Below are 21,945 nucleotides of genomic sequence, written 5' to 3'. Positions count from 1 at the left end.
CGCTTACATGTAGACATATAGCTTAGAAGGTATATAAGCTCTGGAAACTTTGTAATTTTGAGTTGGTCTGTTGATAATTTCCAGGCCTTCTCCCTGTAACCGGTTACAGAAATAATAACTCTCTTCCTCCCCAGTTCATCTGCATCTCATTATTTGGGCCATGAGAAATAGCAGCCTGACCCTGCTTGTTCTGGGAACAACATGAGCAACATATCTAAGGAAGTGTCATTTACATCGAGGTAGCATAGATTAATATATTTATTTCAGCAGTGTTTTGACAGATGACAGTGAGTAATCTGATAAATAGGTAAATATATTATAAACATTTTCTCCTTTATGGAAATAATGTGTTTTGAGAATGAAGAGCACTTTTCTAATTTGTACAAAGTATAAGGACAGTCATGCAGACCTCAGAAAACAGTTGTGAAAATGAGTAAAGCAGAGATGTTTTTTTCCTCTCTCTCTTTTTTTTTTTTTTTTTTGAGATAGGAGTCTCGCTCTGTCACCCAGCCTGGATGGAGTGCAGTGGCATGATCTCATCTCACTGCAACCTGCACCCACCACCATGCCTGGCTAATTTTTGTATTTTCAGGAGAGATGGGGTTTCACCATGTTAAGCAGGATGGTCTTCATCTCCTGACCTCATGATCTGCCCACCTCAGCTTCCCAGAGCGCTAGGATTACAGGTGTGAGCCACTGCGCCCAATCCATTTCCTATTTTTCATAATAGGCACACCCTTCTATTCTCAGACCACATGGTTAGTTCGATTGGTGCCTCTACCTATGCTTCAAGTGTGGGCATATGACCTGCGTTTGGGAAATCAGATAATCCTGTCTTTTTGGAAACAGTGATTGTTTCAGGAAGAGTATCTGACACATATAAAATGCAATCTCAGTAATTTTGCTACAATTGCTGCTTAAGAAAAAATCTTCTCTACTCATAGAGTTTTTATATATTTAAATATTGTAATTTTTTAGAGACAGGATCTCACTGTCACCCAGGCTGGAGTGCAGCAGCAGGATCATAGCTCACTGCAACCTCCAACTCCTGGGCTCAAACAGTCTTTCTGCCTTGGCCTCTCAAAGCACTGAGATTATAGACATGAGCCACCACAGCCAGCCTGATAGAGTTTTTATGCTGCAGTCCAGCCTAGAGGCTCATGGTAAGTTAGGATTCAAAACACTGTTATTATTCCTTAGCCCAGTTCTACTTACTAAAATACAGTTGGCCCTTGAACAACATAGGTTTGAACTGTTCAAGTCAACTTATAGGTGGATTTTCTTCTGCTTCCGCCAACCTTCTGACAAAAAGACTAACACCTCCTCTTCCTCTTCTTCAGCAGCTTGCTAAACCTGAAGATGACAAGGATGAAAATCTTTATGATAATCCACTTCCACTTAAAGAATGGTAAGTATATTTTCTGTTCCTTATGATTTTATTAAAAACATTTTCTTTTTCTCTAGCTCATTTTATTGTAAGAATATAGTATATAATACATATAGCATACAAAATATGTGTTATTTAACTTCATGTTATCAGTAAGGCTTCCAGTCAACAGTAGGCTGTTAGCAGTCAAGTTTTGGGAGAATTAAAAGTTACATGTGGATTTTCAATTCTGTGTTGCAGGGAGGGTGGGCACCCCAACTCCCAAAATGTTCAAGGGTCTACTGTACTGGCATTATAACTTTTGATGTAGATCCTGTCCTTCTGACTCAGAGGGTAGAGAAAGGAGAAACGTAAGTGATTTCTGCAGTGTTCACAGGACTCTGACTGGCTGTTATTCTGTTGGTTCTACATAGCCCCTTGGTCATCCAGCTATTTGAAGTGACTGGTGCCAAAATTACTTCAACACTAACCATGATCCTGAGGTTCATTTCTTTATGCAAGAAATCCCAGACATAAGTGTAGAGAAGGGGAATTTAAAATGCCTCCCCTCACCATATAAAATCACAAAATGATTTTGTAGGCGCTGTCTTGGTTCTCTCATGAAGTTACTTTGTGATTTTTTCTTCTTCCCACTTCCTGATCAATAATAGGTTGATTTTCAGACCTCCTATTCTTGCCCTTCTCCTATACTTGGGATGATTCTCCTTCCCCATGTCCTCATTACCCCTTCCTGAAGTCAGTCTCTGTTTAATTGACTTGGAAGATTTTCCTGCTTACAAATAAGGTTTAATTGTACAAACTTTTGTCAATAAAAATCTTTTATATGAGTGCAAACAAATGTTTCTCAAATTGGAATAAAGTACAACCTATTTATAAATGAAAACAAATTATTTTGAATTCTAGTGTTGATGTAAGTTATTCATGAATTCACATTTTTTATGTAACAAGATGTTAAAAGTAAAATTTTGACTAGACACATTAGATGTGGAATTATAATGCATGTCCAAATTACTTTATGCCCACTATGGTCTAAATGTCTATGTCTCTCCAAAATTTATATGTTGAAATATGTTGAAATTCTAACCCCCAAGGTAGTGGTATCAGGAGGTGTGGCCTTTGGGAAGTGTTTAGTGCCCTTATAAAATAGGCCCCAGGGAGATACTCTTGTCCCTTCATCCAGGTAAGTTTATAGTGAAAAGACAGCAACCTGTGAATCAGAAAGGGGTCCCTCACTGGACACAGAATCTGCTGATGACATCTTAACCTTGAACGTCCAAGCCTCCAGGACTTTGAGAAATAAATATCTGTTGTTTGTAGGCTACCCAGTTTATAGTATTTCGTTATAACAGCCTCAATGGATGAATACAATATCTATTTAATACCAAATAATTTTGAGAGATTTTCCAGTCAGGGTCTAGGTTTTCACTGAATTTTCCAGCTTTTATTGGAGTTTGAGGGTCCGTCAATGTAGATAGATATCCTCAGTGAGGCAAGGTTCGGCACAGATTTCCAGAGTAGTATTTCCTGGGAGTATCCTCTCTAATCCCCCAATGGCCAAGACAACTTTGATTCTACAAGCTCCCAGTCACCTACGGATTAGTTCTTATAACCACATTCATAAGTTATTAGAATAAAATCTGGAAAAGGAACTGGCACATGTACATGTACACGTATACACACACACACAATTATTCTGTCATTAGTCAGGACATTTCTTTAAAAAAAAATGTATAGGAAGCAAAGTTACCATGGGAAAATGGCAAAATGTGGATGAAATTCAAATAAGGACCTTCACAGGTTGGCCAAAATGATTATGAGCTTTAAGGAATCATAGTGTAATGCAATCATCTCAGCATACGGTAGGCATATACACATATATACATTTGCACACATATATACACACTTGTATGTATACACACACATATCTTGGTTATTTCCAAACAAAAATACTTTCTAGTTCATGCAACAAAAACTAAATGGTTAAAGAAACAGATACATATCATTTATTAACTAATGTCATATTTTGCTACACCATAATTTTTTCATGGCATTTTTCACTTCTGCATTCCTCAGTGTATAGATCAGAGGGTTAAGCAAAGGTGTCCCAATTGTATAAAACACAGCCACCATTTTGTCTATTGGAAAGGTGGTTGGTGGATGTGTGTATATAAATATACATGGACCAAAAAATATGACAACCACAATAAAGTGGGAGGTACACGTGGAAAGTGCTTTTTGCCTTCCTTCTGCACTGTGGTTTCTCAGAAAATATAAGATGACAATATAGGAGATAAGCAGGATTATGAAACTCACCATGCAGATGGCCCTACTATTAGACACAACTAGCAAATTTATCACACAAGTGTCCATGCAGGCAAGTTTCAACAAGGGCTGCAAATCACAGAAATAATGATCAATCACATTTGGGCCACAGAAATGCAGTCTCAAAGCCAGGAAAATTTGTGCTGAAGAATGGATGCAAGACACCACCCAGGCCAGAATCACCAACACACCACAGACATGCCGGGTCATGATAGCTGTGTATCGCAAGGGCTTACAAATGGCTACATAGCGATCAAAGGCCATGAGGATGAGCACAAAAATCTCCATGCACCCAAAGAAATGGGCTGCAAAGACCTGAGTCATACACTCATTTTAGGAAATGGTCTTCTTCTGAGAAAGGGCATCCACAATCAATCTGGGGGTTGTGGTTGTAGAGAAGCAAGCATCAGCAAAGGACAGGTAGAACAGAAAAAAGTACATGGGACACCCGAGGGTCTGGCTTGTTTTAATAGTCACCACGATGAGAAAGTTCCCCAACAGAGTCACAAGGTAAAGAATCAAGAAGATTTCAAATATTGCCTTCTGCTTTCCAGCATCCTGTGTCAACTCAAACAGAATGAATTCATTCACACTCGTATTCATCACCATATTAGTGGCTGGAGGTAGGGTGCAGTTAACAAGTGTTTAATCTGCAGAGAGAAGAAAATAAATGACATCTTGGGGAAATCCATTGCTTGCTTCTGAATTCCTTTGTTCTAGTCCATGCTCTGTTACCTCCAACTTTCTTTGGGGTGAACCAGAATCCCCTAGGAACCTTATAAATCTTCAAATGCCCAGGCCTTTTCAGGATTTAACCATTGATTTAGAGAATCATTGGATTAGACTAAAGCTTTCACATTTCAGGAGTCAAAAATAAATGTCCTTCACAAATTTTTGTTTCTACCTAGAGTGAGAACTGTTGAACTTGTTTTTTCCTTGGACAAGTGACCACTGCTTTGAAACTTAGCCTTCATAATATAAAAACATATATAGTGCAAAAATTTGCCCTACCATTTCCTGAATTTTCAGAATTAAGAAAGATTATATACCCACACATATTCATACACATATATACACACATATTTCATATATTATGCATTTTATCTCTGTGCTTTGCAATCAGAAAAACACTGTTCCAATATAATTAAGTGCTAATACTGTTGGAGCATCCTCCCTGAAAAAGATCTTCTCATTCAGCTCACTGACTTTTGTGTCCATTATCTGTGATGCCTTCAGTATCTTAGATGAAATATTCTTTACAAAAAATCTAGTTTGACAACCTCTTACTTATGCCACCTGTGTTCAAGATGTCAACTCACTGATGGTCATGATGTAACAGGTATGAAAAATATCTTGAGATTAGTGTACTTGAGCTCAGGAAACTATCCATTACTCTCTTTACTGTACTCTTAAACTTATACCATTACAATACTGAGCTTCGCTGCCTGTAAATGCTCTACCGATATAAATCTTCTAACATGCTATGACCTAAGTAGGCATGTTTTCTTTAATCATATGTGCCTTTTTACATATATGTCCCAAATTCCCTAGTGCACTTTTTCTAAAATCATTATTTGAAAAAAAATTGCATAATTCTAACTTAGAATTTTATGATTTTTCTATTTCAATTCCTTGTTCATAGCATAGTTATTATAATTGAATGATCATATAATATCATTTTGTATTCTGGTCTTGACAGGATTTTTACAGCTATTATTCTTATGTTGCCATACTTTCCATACATTAATTACTAATTTAATACTGTGATAATGTATGCATTTTTATAAGAAGTATTTATCTGACCATTTGACAATGGAAACATTTATGTTGCTCTCAATTGTTACTCTCATAGCAATCCTGCAAACAACAATTTTACAATAACTTCCAAAGTACAGTATTATTATCCAAATGCTAAAGATTATCATTGTTATTTATGACAATGTCAAGATTGCCAAACAGGAACAGCTCCGGTCTACAGCTCCCAGTGTGAGCGACACAGAAGACAAGTGATTTCTGTATTTCCAACTGAAGTACCAGGTTCATCTCACTGGGAAGTGCCAGACAGTAGGTGCAGGACAGTGGGTCCAGCGCACCATGCACAAGCCAAAGCAGGGTGAGGTATCACCTCACCAGGGGAGCACAAGGGGTCAGGGAATTCCCTTTCCTGGTCAAAGAAAGGGGTGACAGATGGCACCTGGAAAATCGGGTCACTCCCACCCTAATACTGCACTTTTCCAACGGGCTTAAAAAATGGCACATCAGGAGATTATATCCCGCACCTGGCTCAGAGGATCCTACACCCACGGAGTCTCACTCATTGCTAGCAGAGCAGTCCAAGATCAAACTGCAAGGCGGCAGTGAGGCTGGGGGAGGGGCATCCGCCATTGCCAAGTTAGTTGTTTGATTAGGTAAACAAAGCAGCTGGGAAACTCGAACTGGGTGGAGCCCACCACAGCTCAAGGAGGCCTGCCTGCCTGTGTAGGATCCACCTCTGGGGGCAGGGCACAGACAAACAAAAAGACAGCAGTAACCTCTGCAGGCTTAAATGTCCCTCTTTGACAGCTTTGAAGAGAGTAGTGGTTCTCCCAGCATGCAGCTTGAGATCTGAGAAGGGGCAGCCTGCCTCCTCAAGTGGGTCACTGACCCCCAAGTAGCCTAACTGGGAGGCACCCCCCCAGTAGGGGTGGACTGACACTTCACATGGCCGGGTACTCCTCCGAGACAAAAATTCCAGAGGAACGATCAGGCAGCAGCATTTGCTGTTCACCAATATCCACTGTTCTGCAGCCACTGCTGCTGACACCGAGGAAAACAGCATCTGGAGTGGACCTCTAGCAAACTCCAACAGACCTGCAGCTGAGGATCCTGTCTGTTAGAAGGAAAGCTAATGAACAGAAAGGACATCCACTGCAAAACCCCATCTGTACATCACCATCATCAAAGACCAAAGGTAGATAAAACCACAAAGATGGGAAAAAAAAACAGAGCAGAAAAACTGGAAACTCTAAAAATCAGAGCACCTCTCCTCCTCCAAGGGAACACAGCTCCTTACAAGCAACGCAACAAAGCTGGATGGAGAATGACTTTGACAAGTTGAGAGAAGAAGGCTTCAGATGATCAAACTACTCTGAGCTACAGGAGGAAATTCGAACCAATGGCAAAGAAGTTAAAAGCTTTGAAAAAAAATTAGACTAACGGATAACTAGAATAACCAATGCAGAGAAGTCCTTAAAGGACCTGATGGAGCTGAAAACCAAGGCATGAGAGCTACGTGAAGAATGCAGAAGCTCAGTAGCCAATGCAATTAACTGGAAGAAAGGTTATCAGTGATGGAAGATGAAATGAATGAAATGAAGTGAGAAGAGAAGTTCAGAGAAAAAAGAATAAAAAGAAATGAACAAAACCTCCAAGAAATATGAGACTATGTGAAAAGACTGAATCTACATCTGATTGGTGGACCTGAAAGTGATGGAGAGAATGGAAACAAGTTGGAAAACACTCTTAAAGATATTATCCAGGAGAACTTCCCCAATCTAGCAAGGCAGGCCAACATTCAAATTCAGGAAATACACAGAATGTCACAAAGATACTCCTCGAGAAGAGCAACTCTAAGACACATAATTGTCAGATTCACCAAAGTTGAAATGAAGGAAAAACCGTTAAGGGCAGCCAAAGAGAAAGGTCGGGTTACCCACAAAGGGAAGCCCATCAGACTTACAGCTGATCTCTCGGCAGAAACTCTACAAGCCAGAAGACAGTAGAAGATCTACCAAGCAAATGGAAAACAAAAAAAGGCAGGGGTTGCAATCCTAGTCTCTGATGAAACAGACTTTAAACCAACAAAGATCAAAAGAGACAAAGAAGCCCATTATGTAATGGTAAAGGGATCAACTCCATAAGAAGAGCTAACAATCCTTAATATATATGCACCCAATACAGGAGCACCTAGATTCATAAAGCAAGTCCTTAGAGACCTACAAAGAGACTTAGACTCCCAGACGATAATAATGGAAGACTTTAACACTCCACTGTCAACATTACACAGATCAATGAGACAGAAAGTTAACAAGGATATCCAGGAATTGAACTCAGCTCTGCAGCAAGCGGACCTAATAGACGTCTACAGAACTGTCCACCCCAAATCAATAGAATGCACATTCTTTTCAGCAGCACACCACATCTACTCCAAAACTGGCCACAGACTTGGAAGTAAAGCACTCCTCAGCAAATGTAAAAGAACAAAAATTATAACAAACTGTCTCTCAGACCACAGTGCAATCAAACTAGAACTCAGGATTAAGAAACTCCCTCAAAACCGCTCCACTACATGGAAACTGAAAAACATGCTCCTGAATGACTATGGGGTAAATAATGAAATGAAGGCAGAAATAAAGATGTTCTTTGAAACCAATGAGAACAAAGACACAACATACCAGAATCTCTGGGACAAATTCAAAGCAATGTGTAGAGGGAAATTTATAGCACTAAATGCCCACAAGAGAAAGCAGGAAAGATCTAAAATTGACACCCTAACATCACAATTGAAAGAACTAGAGAAGCAAGAGCAAACACATTCAAAAGCTAGCAGAAGGCAAGAAATAACTAAGATCAGAGCAGAACTGAAGGAAATAGAGACACAAAGAACCCTTCAAAAAATTAATGAATCCAGGAGCTGTTGTTTTGAAAAGATCAACGAAATTGACAGAACAATAGCAAGACTAGTGAAGAAAAGGGAGAAGAAGCAAATAGATGCAACAAAAAATGATAAAGGGGATATCACCACCAATCCCACAGAAACACAAACTACCATCAGAGAATACTATAAACACCTCTATGCATATAAACTAGAAAATCTGGAAGAAATGGATAAATTCCTCAACACATACATCCTCCCAAGACTAAACCAGGAAGAAGTTGAATCTCTGATAGACCAATAACAGGCTCTGAAATTGAGGCAATAATCAATAGCTTACCAACCAAAAAACTCCAGGACCCGATGGATTCACAGCTGAATTCTACCAGAGGTACAAAGAGGAGCTGGTACCATTCTTTCTGAAACTATTCCAATCAATAGAAAAAGAGGGAATCCTCCCTAACTCATTTTATGAGGCCAGCATCATCCTGATACCAAAGCCTGGCAGACACACACACATAAAAGAGAATTTTAGCCCAGTAACCTTGACGAATATCGATGCAAAAATCCTCAATAAAATACTGGCAAACCGAATCCAGCAGCACATCAAAAAGCTTATGCACCATGATCAAGTGGGCTTCATCCCTGGGATGCAAGGCTGGTTCAACATACACAAACCAATAAATGTAATCCAGCAAATAAACAGAACCAAAGACAAAAACCACATGATTATCTCAATAGATGCAGAAAACGCCTTTGACAAAATTCAACAACTCTTCATGCTAAAAACTCTCAATAAATTAGGTATTGATGGGACATATCTCAAAATAATAAGAGCTAACTATGACAAACCTTCAGCCAATATCATACTCAATGGGCAAAAACTGGAAGCATTTCCTCTGAAAACTGGCACAAGAGAGGGATGCCCTCTCTCACCACTCCTATTCAACATAGTGTTGGAAATTCTGGCCAGGGCAATTAGGCAGGATAAAGAAATAAAGAGTATTCAATTAGGAAAAGACGAAGTCAAATTGTCCCTGTTTGCAGATGACATGATTGTATATCTAGAAAATCCCATAGTGTCAGACCAAAATCTCCTCAAGCTGACAAGCAACTTCAGCAAAATCTCAGGATACAAAATCAATGTACAAAAATCACAAGCATTCTTATACAGCAATAACAGACAAACACAGAGCCAAATCATGAGTGAACTAACATTCGCAATTGCTTCAAAGAGAATAAAATGCCTAGGAATCCAACTTACAAGGGATGTGACGGACCTCTTCAAGGAGAACTACAAACCACTGCTCAATGAAATAAAAGAGGATACAAACAAATGGAAGAACATTCCATGCTCATGGGTAGGAAGAATCAATATCGTGAAAATGGCCATACTGCCCAAGGTAATTTATAGATTCAGTGCCATCCCCATCAAGCTACCAATGACTTTCTTCACACAATTGGAAAAAACTACCTTAAAGTTCATATGGAACCAACAAAGAGCCCACATTGCCAAGTCAATACTAAGCCAAAAGAACAAAGCTGGAGGCATCACGCTACCTGACTTCAAACTATGTTACAAGGCTACAGTAACCAAAACAGCATGGTACTGGTACCAAAACAGCATGGTACTGGTACCAAAACAGATATAGACCAATGGAACAGAACATAGCCCTCAGAAACAATGCCGCATATCTACAACTATCTGATCTTTGACAAACCTGACAAAAACAAGAAATGGGGAAAGGATTCCCTATTTAATAAATGGTGCTGAGAAAACTGGCTGGCCATATGTAGAAAGCTGAAACGGGATCCCTTCCTTACACCTTATACAAAAATTAATTCAAGATGGATTAAAGACTTAAATGTTAGAACTAAAACCATAAAAACCCTAGAAGAAAACCTAGGCATTACCATTCAGGACATAGGCATGGGCAAGTACTTCATGTCAAAAACACCAAAAGCAATGGCAACAAAAACCAAAATTGACAAATAGGATCTAAATAAACTCAAGAGCTTCTGCACAGCAAAAGAAACTTCTATCAGAGTGAACAGGCAACCTACAGAAAGGGAGAAAATTTTTTCAACCTACTCATCTGACAAAGGGCTAATATCCAGAATCTACAATGAACTCAAACAAATTTACAAGAAAAAAAACAAACAACCCCATCAAAAAGTGAACAAAGGATATGAACAGACATTTCTCAAAAGAAGACATTTATGCAGCCAAAAAACACATGAAAAAATGCTCATCATCACTGGCCATCAGAGAAATGCAAATCAAAACCACAATGAGATACCATCTCACACCAGTTAGAATGGCCATCATTAAAAAGTCAGGAAACAACAGGTGATGGAGAGGATGTGGAGAAATAGGAACACTTTTACACTGTTGGTGGGACTGCAAACTAGCTCAACCATTGTGTAAGTCAGTGTGGCAATTCCTCAGGGATCTAGAACTAGAAACACCATTTGACCCAGCCATCCCATTACTGGGTATATACCCAAAGGACTATAAATCATGCTGCTCTAAAGACACATGCACACATATGTTTATTGCGGCACTATTCACAATAGCAAAGACTTGGAACCAACCCAAATGTCCAAAAACGATAGACTGGATTAAGAAAATGTGGCACCTATACACCATGGAATACTAGATAGCCATAAAAAATGATGAGTTCGTGTCATTTGTAGGTACATGGATGAAACTGGAAACCATCATTCTGAGCAAACTATCGCAAGGACAAAAAACCAAACACCACATGTTCTCACTCATAGGTGGGAATTGAACAATGAGAACACATGGACACAGGAAGGGGAGCATCACACACCAGGGACTGTTGTGAGGTAGGGGGAGGCAGGAGGGATAGCATTAGGAGATATACCTAATGCTAAATGAAGAGTTAATTGGTGCAGCACACCAACATGGCACACATATACATATGTAACAAACCTGCATGTTGTGCACATGTACCCTAAAATTTAAAGTGTAATAATAATAAAATTTAAAGAAAACAACAAAACAAGACAAAAAAGTGTTAAAATTATTTTTCTCTACTTAATACCCTTTTATTCATATAATAAATATGTATTTATTATAAGATAATTTGATTAGGATAAAATATTCAAAATAAACAGAAAAATGTGAAAACAACTAAAACATCTCTTTAAATTATTTAAATCTCTAAACTTACTCTGTGGAAATTACTCTTATTTTCTTGTATGTACTTCCAGAGCCATCGATATTTACCTATAAGTTCATCTCTATTCCTTTTTGTAATGTACAAGTGTGGCCAACATTTCATTGATGATTATTCAGGACAGTTGAGCCCACATCAAAAAAAGTTACCTTGTGACATTGTTTTATTATCTTATTAGGTTAATATAAATAAAATCATATTTTAACATATTTATATAAACTTTATGAACCAAATTTTACAGGTTTTATACATTTTTTGATAATATTGCCCTTGTAATCATCTATAATCTTTTGTAAGCCCATCTTCTGCAATATTGATACTTTAGTAAAATTTCTACTAATCTAACAAAATAATAATTATACTCATTGAGAATTATGGTTTTTCTTTTTCTGTTATTTCTATCTTCTTTTATATACTTTAATATGTCAATTTTCCCATTTTAATATAGTCAGTTGTTTCAAACATTAAATACTATATTCCTCTATTCTTCTGTAATTCTATAATTTTTTTGCTTCAAATATTAAGTCAGAATTATCTGGAATTAAATTATTAATCAATTAATTAGAATTATTAAATCAGATTTATTGTGAATAGTAGGAAAAGTTCTCCTCTGTTTTTTGTTTTGTTTTGTTTTGTTTGAGACAGGGTCTTGCTCTGTTGCCCAGGCTGGAGTGCAGTGGCAAGATCTTGGCTCACTGCAGCCTCTGCTTCCCCACTTCAAGCTGTTCTTCTGCCTCAGCTTCCCAGGTAGCTGGGATTACAGTCATGCACCACCATGCCCAGCTAATTTTTGTATTTTTGGTATAGACAGGGTTTCACCATGTTGACCAGACTGATCTCGAATTCCTTGCCTCAAGTGATCCACCCACCTTGGCCTCCCAAAGTGCCAGGATTACAGGTGTGAGCCACCGCACCTGGCCTGTTTCTAATAAGTTATATGAATTTTAAGATAAATGTAGATAAGATCATTAACTAGGTAAGAGATTATGTAATTGATATTAGAAACATAGAAACCACCTCTAGAGAAAGAGTAAACATTTTTAAAGTATATACTGGTCAGTGAAAAATTCAAGTTTATGTAAAGAGGTGAACTATAACTTTAATTAAAGGGAGTCAGGTTCCCAACTGGGTTCTAAGAGTTGTGAAGATTCAAAACCAGAGTTGAAAGTCATGTTAGCATAGTACAGTGATGAGCACATAATCTGAAGCCACACAGCCTGGACTCAAACCCCACCCCACTGCCCACTGGTGACATTTAAAAAGTAGCTTGATAATCACATGTAAACATAAATAATAAAATCTATCTTTTAGTTTTGCTATGAAAATTAGATAATTCAATATCTGCAAAGCGTTTAGAAGGTATGGCTATGCACTACACACAATTGTTATGGTTATTTTTATTTTGATTATTAGCAGTGGCTTTCCAAGAGAAACTTTTCATTTTTAAAAAATATTAATTTAAATTGTTTATTTACCGATAATACAGTTGCAGAATTGTTTTAAAATATTAATTTCCTTTGCTGAATGGCTGAAATTATTATTTTTATTTGTTTTGATACATGTAGTTGAACTTCTCACTGATGAATGGCTGAAATTATATCAGCACTATGGATCATACTAGTTCTTCATGTTGATCAGAAGCTAGAAATGATAGTTCCAAACATTTTAAATTAATATAAAAAAGAATAAAAAGCATATAATGCCTAGAATATATGAGACATGATGAGAGGAAAATAGAAATAAAATAGGTCTTTGGTTGTCAAAAAAGTTGGGACCCAGAGATATAAAAACCAGACAAGTAAATGCATTTGGAGTGAGAGAAAGAAAACCACATTTTAATGTAAATGAGAAAGAAAACGTATTATGAGGTAAACAGAAGATAAATATGAAACCTCTCCAGACTCCAAAATTATAGTAGAAAAGCTTAAAAATGTTAAATTGTCCTCCTAGCTGAAGGTGAAAGGCAGGTTGTGAAGTTTGAATAACTTTTCTTTGTCAAAGCACAAAATTTGAAGCCATAAAAACATGAGAGCAGCTTTTATTAAGATTTATGTATCATCTAAGAACAAAAATCACTCAGTGTTGTTCAATAGAATTTAACATTTTTGTTTTACTAAATTTAGTTCGATTGGATTTGAACTTATCTGTAATAAAGAGCCTACCTCCTTAAAGATGTCAGATTCCCACTGAAGACATCTGTCTTTCTGTTGCCTGCACTTAGAAACTCAGTGGAAAGCAAGCACTGTGATGGCCTGCAGGCAACCCAAACAGGGCTCATCAGTGGCTTCCCGCTTGCTGCTTCTTTCTTAGAGAAGGATCAGAAGTGCTCACTCCTAATTATTCTCTGTGGAAGATTTTAAAATCCGGGAAATAGTAAAATTAAACATCTCTCAGCTTTAATGGAATCATTTTAAATTCTAAAAATGTAGAACATAATTCATTTTGCACAGTATTTAGTACACACTAAATTCTAAATAAAATGTAAAATGTCTCATGATTTAGTGGAAGAAAAATAACACCTCACTTTGAGTGAGATATCTATGTGACTTTGAGTGAGATATCTATGGCTTCACAAGCGGAGGCCAGTGTGAGCTGGGGAACTCTAAAACATTGGAATCTTTTCATCGCTGAAGGAAATGTGTCCCTGGAACTTCAGGTTTCTCAGGAGACAGAAATAGATATTGGGAATTGCCCTAAAACTTGTACCAAGTGGGGGGCAAGAGGGAAAATAGTTCAGCTGAGCTTGAAAACATACCTTTTTTCTTGTTGTTGTTGTCGTTGTTGTTGTTATTTTTAATAAAAGACATAACATCCGATAGAAATGAGCTAATAGTGTGAGAACTATTAGCTCACACACACTGGAAATTTAGGCTGACATTTTGTAAAGACTAATGTTACAAATGGCCACTCATAGAATTTTTTTAATTGGATCCTCACAGGCCTTTATGAGATGCCTGTTCCATGTCAATAAAGTGGAAGAAGGATCCCAATGTAGGTATTCCCTCTTCTCACTCTTTCTGTCTTCTCCCTCTTTTTGCCTCCTTCCTATTACTTGAAAAATAAAAATGGACATTTCATTTATAAATGAAATATAATAATTCATGAATATAATCAATGATCACTATGATTTCCAAATGCAATGGCAGAGATACTCACAGTGGCTTTCAAAGCCCCCAACTCGGTGCCCTCACTTGCTTTCCACTTGTCCTTCAACTACTGCTCATTCATGTTCCATCCACACCTGACACTTTCTGTGCTTCATAAATACACCTAGATAGTCTTATTCCCTGAATTTCCATATTTGACAGTGGCTGAATGACCTTTCCTCTGCTATAATCTCCACGCTGCCTTTCTACCTGTGGACAGGGTACCCAGTTTTAATACCATCTCCTCCACAAAGCCTTCCCAGATTATTCCAAATGACTCTCTCACTGATGTCCTTTCACTGTTAAAATCGCGTGTGCTGGGGGGTGTTTATTGAAACATGTAATCCTTAAGTATCTTCTTCTCTCACTTTTGTTTCAACATCTTTTATTCACTTCATTTTACAATATTCTGTAAGGCAAATTGGTGTTGTTCTGTTTTGAGCACTTCAGGCTAAGCTGAGAGGTAGGGTTTACCAGAGAGCAGTCAGGGAGGATCCAGGACCAGAACCCAAGCCTCTTTGATCCACAGCAATCTCTCCTTCGCACTCCACCAGACACTGCCATGCAAAACACTGACTCCAACCACCCAGGTGGAACAAAGATCAAGCTGAAAACCCATAAACAGGTAAAGAAGAAAACCACTGATAATTCAGGTTGTGCCCTGACTATCAAATGGATGTAGTAGTCTTTAGGATAGGTCAAAGATATCAGCATTTTATATGTTTATTTGAAAAATGAAAGTGAAGAGGAGATTTAAAAGGTTAGAATGATAAGACAAATTAGAACTAAAAAGACAAAAAAATGTCATTGTGAGCAAAAGTCAAGGAAGAAAAACTAGGAGATAAGACAGAGAAAAACATACAGTACAAGGACGAGCAAGAGAGTAGTTTCTCCTAGGATTTCACTAAAGAGTTTTGCTTCCCTTTGCTCTACTCCTTATATTATTTCTCACTCTAACCCCACAAAGAAGACATGGTAAGCAGGGTAACAGTAGGACATGGGCAGCCAACACTGTATCATAAGTACCAAGATATTCAGTATCATCAGCATCAGTGCATCCTGATTACATATTATCAGTGTGCATTCCTATTTTTGTCCTGACCTTAAGCTTTGCAAAGAAGACATCTACCAGTACTGGATACTATACCTTTGCCCCATTCATTGTGTTCCTTTTTTTTTTTTTTTTTTTTTTGTCAGAATTGGGCCTGAGACACTGCTGCATCAAGCAGAGGCCAATGTGAGCTGGAAAACTGTAAAACATTGGAATCTTTTCGTCACTGAAGGAGCTATGTCCTTGGAACTTCAGGTTTCTCATGAGACAGAACCAGATATTGGCAACAGCCCTAAAACTGATCCTGAATGGGAGGCAAGAGAGAAAATAGTTCAGTTAAGCTTGAAAACTTACCCTTTTTCTCGTTTAAAAAAAGAGATAACATCCCATAGAAAACTGCTAGTTTTCTCTTTTTGAATTCTGATTTACTTCCAAGGTGAATCAACTGGAGTCTACATGAAATATGTGAATTGCAGTCAGATTTTTCTTCCCTTGCTTTCTGCTGCAGAAGCTAAGGGGAGAGGAGATACTCCACAGACAGCCAACCCTTCCTAAAAAGGCCCGAGTTATACTCTAAAAAAGAAACTGAAATACTGGCAGAAGGTTTCTTACTTCTGTTTCTAAAAATCTCTAGAATAAAAAGAAAATATCCCACTATTCTGTGTAGAAACATCTCTAAAGTTTGCTCTGTTACCCCAAAATATTCCCAGGCAGAGCATGTGAATTGAACATTTATTTTTCCTCCATTAAGTACTTATAGAGATTTCATAAAAGGTCACACTTCTCCAACCTCCAGAGGGACAAAGAATACACCCTTTCCCACTCATCCCTTAGGGACTTGCTCAGTGAGCTACTTAGCAAAGTTAATCCAGGACCACAGCAAACATGGGGCCAATTAATCCCAGACAAGTCTGTCAACTGGCAGTTCTGTCCTCTGAGCCTGCCTCTTCTCACCTGTCCTAAGAAACTCCTTCCATTTCTGTTACAAGTGCTCCACTGAAGCACACTTTCAGTCACCTTCCAGTGTAGTCTACTAAAATAATCTCCTTTAGAGCAAAGGAGAAGTATCATCAGCATCAGTGGATGCTGATTGCATATCATCAGTGTGCATTCCTATTCTTGTCCTGACTTTGTAAAGAAGCCTACAAGTATTGGATACTATACCTTTTCCCCCCTTCATCATAAACCATTTTTTTTTTTAAATAAGAATTGGGCCTGAGCTCCATAGAATACTAAAAGGGCTTCTACTTTAGAGCAAATCTTTTTGACTGGCCCAAGTAAAGACTCAAATATATATGATATTATTGAATTCTAGCTCCATCATTTGTGTTTCTATGACTTTAGGCAAGATTTTTGTTTGTTTGTTTTTTCTTTTTGACAGCGTCTCACTCTGTTGCCCAGGCTGGAGTGCAGTGGCATGATGTCAGCTCACTGCAACCTCCACCTCTCAGGTTCAAATGATTCTCCTGCCTCAGCCTCCTGAGTAGCTGGGATTACAGGCACGCACCAAAAAGCCTAGCTAATTTTTGTGTTTTTAGTAGAGACGGGGATTCACTATGTTGGCCAGGCTGGTCTCAAATTCCTGACCTCTTGATCCACCCGCCTCGGCTTCCCAAAGTTCTGGGATTACAGGCATGAGCCACTGCACCCGGCCAGCAAGTTTTTACTAACTTCTCCTAGTTTCCTGTTCTGGAAAAATTTACCACTAATATAATAGTTTAATAATCATAATCATAATAAATTAGCAAGTGATAATAATTATTCTTAATCCCGATGATAATTATAAAATTCACTATCAGTAATTATAATGAAAACAATGAATTCATATTTCTATAATTTCTAAAACATTTTAAAGTCAGTAGAGAGAGGAAAGGGGAAAGAGAAGAAATGAAAATATAATAATGTTTTTACTTCCTTTTGTTTTTAAATCAACTTCTTAAGTTATACTTTACGTAAAATAAAATGCAGCATTTTAAATATATATTAGGTGAGTTTTGGCAAGTGTGTAAACCCATGTAGCTACTACCACAGTGGTAGATATTTATCAATTTTGTCTATTCAAAGAACCAGGTTTGGGCTTTTTTTGTGTTCTCCTCACTTTTATATTCTATTTCTTGTCCTTCTTCTCTGTATTATTTGGTTTTATTATATGGTTTCATCAGAGGACTACGAGGGAGGATCTGTTCAATGCCTCTCCTCTAGTGTCTGATGATTTGCTGACAGTCTTTGAAGTTACTTGGCTTATAGATGCCAAGAACCTAGAATCTAGATGCCAATCTCTGCCTCCATCTTCACATGACATTCTCCTTGTGTACATGTGTCTCTGTGTCTAAATTGCCACTTTTAATAAGGACACAGTTATGTAGGATTCTCACCCTAATAATCTTATTTTAACTGGATCATTTGCAAAGACTCTAATTCCAAATAAGATCACATGCACAGGTACTGGAGACTAAGACTTCAGCATCTTTTGGGGGATACAATTTGGCCTATAACACACCTTACAGAGCCCCTGGAACTGGGGAAATGCCCTGAGAAAAAGTACTGCATGATTGAGACTCTTCAGATTTCCTCCAGAAGCTCTGCTGGTGTTTCTGTCCCTACTGCACCTCCAACAGTGACCCTCCACCAGTGCCAAGCCCAGCTTCTCTACCTCCTGCTCATGCCCAGAATCAAGAAATGCTCCCAGAGTAAAAGTGATCACAGAATTTAACTCACTTTATTGAAAGTCCTGTGTCTCCAGATACTTACACAATTCAGTTTTGGTTGCCCCAGCAGTCTCCAGTATCTCATGAAGGTGATTCTTAATTTTCTATTGCTCACAATAGGAGAATTTTTGGCCATGAGTTATTGCAATCCATCCAGGAGCAGAAGCCCATTTATGTATTTTTATTATTATTCATTCATTTATTCAGTAATTATTTATTGACTATTTACTATGCACCAAGCACTGCTCTAAACACTGGGGATTTAACAGTAAATTTGTTTAAAAAGACAAAAATTTCTACCCTCATATAAATTACTTTCTAGCATGTAAACAGTAAGCAAAATAAATAACTAAACTACATGACATGTTAGATGATGATAGTGTTAAGTGGAAAAATTAAACAGAAATGGAGGAATAGGAGTGAAACTGTTAGTGGGTAGGGTTTGCAATTCTATAAGGTAGTCAGAAAAGTCATTATTGAGAAGACATATTTGAATAATCAGCCAAAGAAAGTGATGGGTTAAGTCATGCAGATATCAGGAAGAAGAATAGTTGAGACTCAGAGAAGAATCTTTCAAAGTTTCTTAGTCAGGAGTGTGTCTGGGGTCAGGTAAAAAGTTGACAGGAACAACGGTTTGTGTGCCACAATGAGGTCAAAGATTGTTAAAGTTGGCACTAGTAGAAGTACTCTGGAAATAATGGAGGGGTGGCTGAAAAGTTGGGGGTATGAAACTGAGATTATAGAAAGATTTAAACTAATGATAATAACAAAGTCTATGGTACGACCATCGGAGTGCAGCTGAGATAGATTAAAGAACAAGATTCCTATAAGAAAATTGGTCCATTTGTCAATTTGGGAGCTAGTATGTTGAAGAATCATCTATGTGGATATCAAAATCATCAGGAAGTGTAGCAGAATCACATTGAGTGATGGTGAACCAGGAGCCAACACCTTCAAGGAACAATGGGAAGGACCCTGGAGCTCTAAATGATTTTTATAAGGAAGAATGGAGTTTGGCATAATCACATGGAGATTAAAAACTAGGAATAATCATGAACTGGGGAAGGAGTATGAGCGGGAAGAAGCAATAAGAAGCAATCATAACAAAATCTCATTTCCAGGCCTCCCACCTGAGGACTGTGGAAAAGGAAACATCCCTTACTTAAGTGGAAACATGGATGAGAGAAGCAGGAAAGCAAGACAATAAAGGAAATGTTCATATAAGAGACTGCAATTGCAGGGGAGTCTGCTTATTATGGACCTAAAATACAGAAGACCTAATGAAAGGGGATTTGGTGGGGGGTGGGGGATAAAATTTATTATGGAAACAGAAAGGTTACAGTGCTGGAGGGAATTCAAAACACAAACTTAAACATTCCCTTTATAAAACTGGCAGTTCCTAATTGGAGAAATGTTCATGCAATATCTTCAAATCCTGGGAACTCATAAAACTCCTGAACTTGCTATGCGATGTTTTAAATGAGCATAATCCACTAGAATGTTCGCTGTGAAAATGGATTTTTTTTTTCACTGCTACCTAGAATAGCACTTGGCAATAATAAGTTTGTCAATAAATATTTGTCGAATCTAATTTAATTTTGAGAGAAAATATTTTTGTAGATGATCCTGGTGCGAGATAACGTTGACAGAAGCTGCTAATTGTCCACTAAAGCCCATCATCCGCTCCCTCTCCATAACAGAGGGGTACCTGTGTTCATGTCCACTCAAACAGGGCTTACCTTCCTCAGTCCTCTATGCATCTAGGTGTAGCTCTGTGACTAAGTTTTTGTCATTTGGATGTAAGCAGATATATATGTGTAACTTCCAGGCTGAAATTCACGAGGTTGGATGTGTGCTTCTCCAGTTTATTTTCTCTTCTTGACATCTCTCATCCAGGCTGGTGGTGTCACAACTGTAGATAACCATGCACCATGGCAATGCTTCTCAGACTGTAATGTACAAACGAAACACCTGGGATTAAATGCAACCTACAATTCATCAGGTCTAAGGTGAAACCTGGGATTCTGCGTTTCTAACAAGCTCCTTGGTGATATTGATGATTCTAGCATGTGGCTCACACTTTGAGTGTGAAGCCTCTAGGGAATCACTCAGAACATCCTGGAAGGTACCTGGGTCCTTGAATGAAGAAGAGGAGGTGCCTTGCCAACCTGGACCATTTATATGGGACTGTTACAGCAAGAAGAATAAATTTCATATTGTTTAAACCACTGTATCATTGTGGCTCTCCTTTATAAGTGGATCCTTACTCTAAGTAAATACAGAATTCAAAATATGCATGAGACAACTATCCTTTTTACATAATAACACTATACTCCTGGGAGGATACCTGCATCTCTGATATTGTCTGTCACATGCAAAGATGTCATAGCTTCTCCAACGATTTTAGCATTAAAAATATTAGTTTGCATTGACCATGAGAATGTGTAGCATTGAAATTTGAAGCTCATCAAAATAGATATACAGAAAGAAAAGTTCAGAAATTGCCTGCATCTTCATAGTTCTGGGTTGCATCTTCTTATTCCTTTACTACAAAGCAACTCTGGATCAGTATCTGAGATTTGCAGGGCAACAATCAATTCTGTCAAATACCCAGATATAGATAATTTCTAATAGATTGGCTCATTTTGACCAAATAAAAAGGAGAAAGGAGCTCACATTATAAACTAAAACATAAATTTATTCATTATCTGGGAAACTGCAATTTGAGAACAGGCTGAAATACTCGCAGTATTAGTTATCTATTATTGTGTACAAAATTCCGCAAATTTAGCAGTTTAAAAGAACTGACATTTATTTTTCACAGTGTCTTCTGATTAGGAATCTAGGCATGACTTCTCTGAGTTTTTCAGGGGTCGTTCACAGGGCTTCAGTTAAGGTGTAACCAGGGCTGTGGTCTCATCTTAATTAACTGGGAAAGGTTCTACTCCCAAGTTCATATGTTTGCTGGCAGAGTTCACTTCCTTTCAAATTGTTGGACTGAGGGCCTCAACAGTTGTTCATTGGATATTAACCAAAGTCTCTTCTCAGTTCCTTGCTACTGGGACATCTGAAACAGAAGTTCACAAACTGGCAGATTGCTTCATTAAAGTGAGCAAAGGAAAGAATCTTGAGAGAGACAAATTACTGGTTTGTAATTGTAATTTCTTATATTAACAATAACAAAAAGTAAATTACCATAGAAAGCATATTTGATGAAAATAGAATCATTAATAGAGATGATCTTGATACACCTCAGTGATTGCAGGGCCACAGTTAATCATAATCTATTGGACTAAATGGACTTTCTATTGTCCATAGCATCATACTCACACTTAAGACTTATATTTCATTTAGATTGTTCAGTGCACATTTAATTAAGCAAATTGCTTTTTTACTACACACACTTTTATTTTTAAAATATAGACCAGATTTTCTTTTTAAATTTAATTTTATATTTTTATTTGCATATGATCATGGGGTACAAGTGCAACTTTG

At 37.7% G+C, this 21,945-nt stretch overlaps 1 pseudogene; it reads right to left on the bottom strand.

The window, feature by feature from the left end:
* Positions 1–3,403: 3,403 nt before the first annotated feature.
* On the bottom strand, positions 3,404–4,318 carry LOC129473641 (olfactory receptor 4C11-like; annotated as a pseudogene).
* Positions 4,319–21,945: the final 17,627 nt, after the last annotated feature.

The sequence above is a fragment of the Symphalangus syndactylus genome, chromosome 23 (genome assembly GCF_028878055.3).
Source record: "Symphalangus syndactylus isolate Jambi chromosome 23, NHGRI_mSymSyn1-v2.1_pri, whole genome shotgun sequence".
Lineage (NCBI taxonomy): Eukaryota > Metazoa > Chordata > Mammalia > Primates > Hylobatidae > Symphalangus > Symphalangus syndactylus.
Note: the sequence above shows the minus strand (reverse complement) of the source record. Positions and strands in the feature narration are given on the sequence as shown.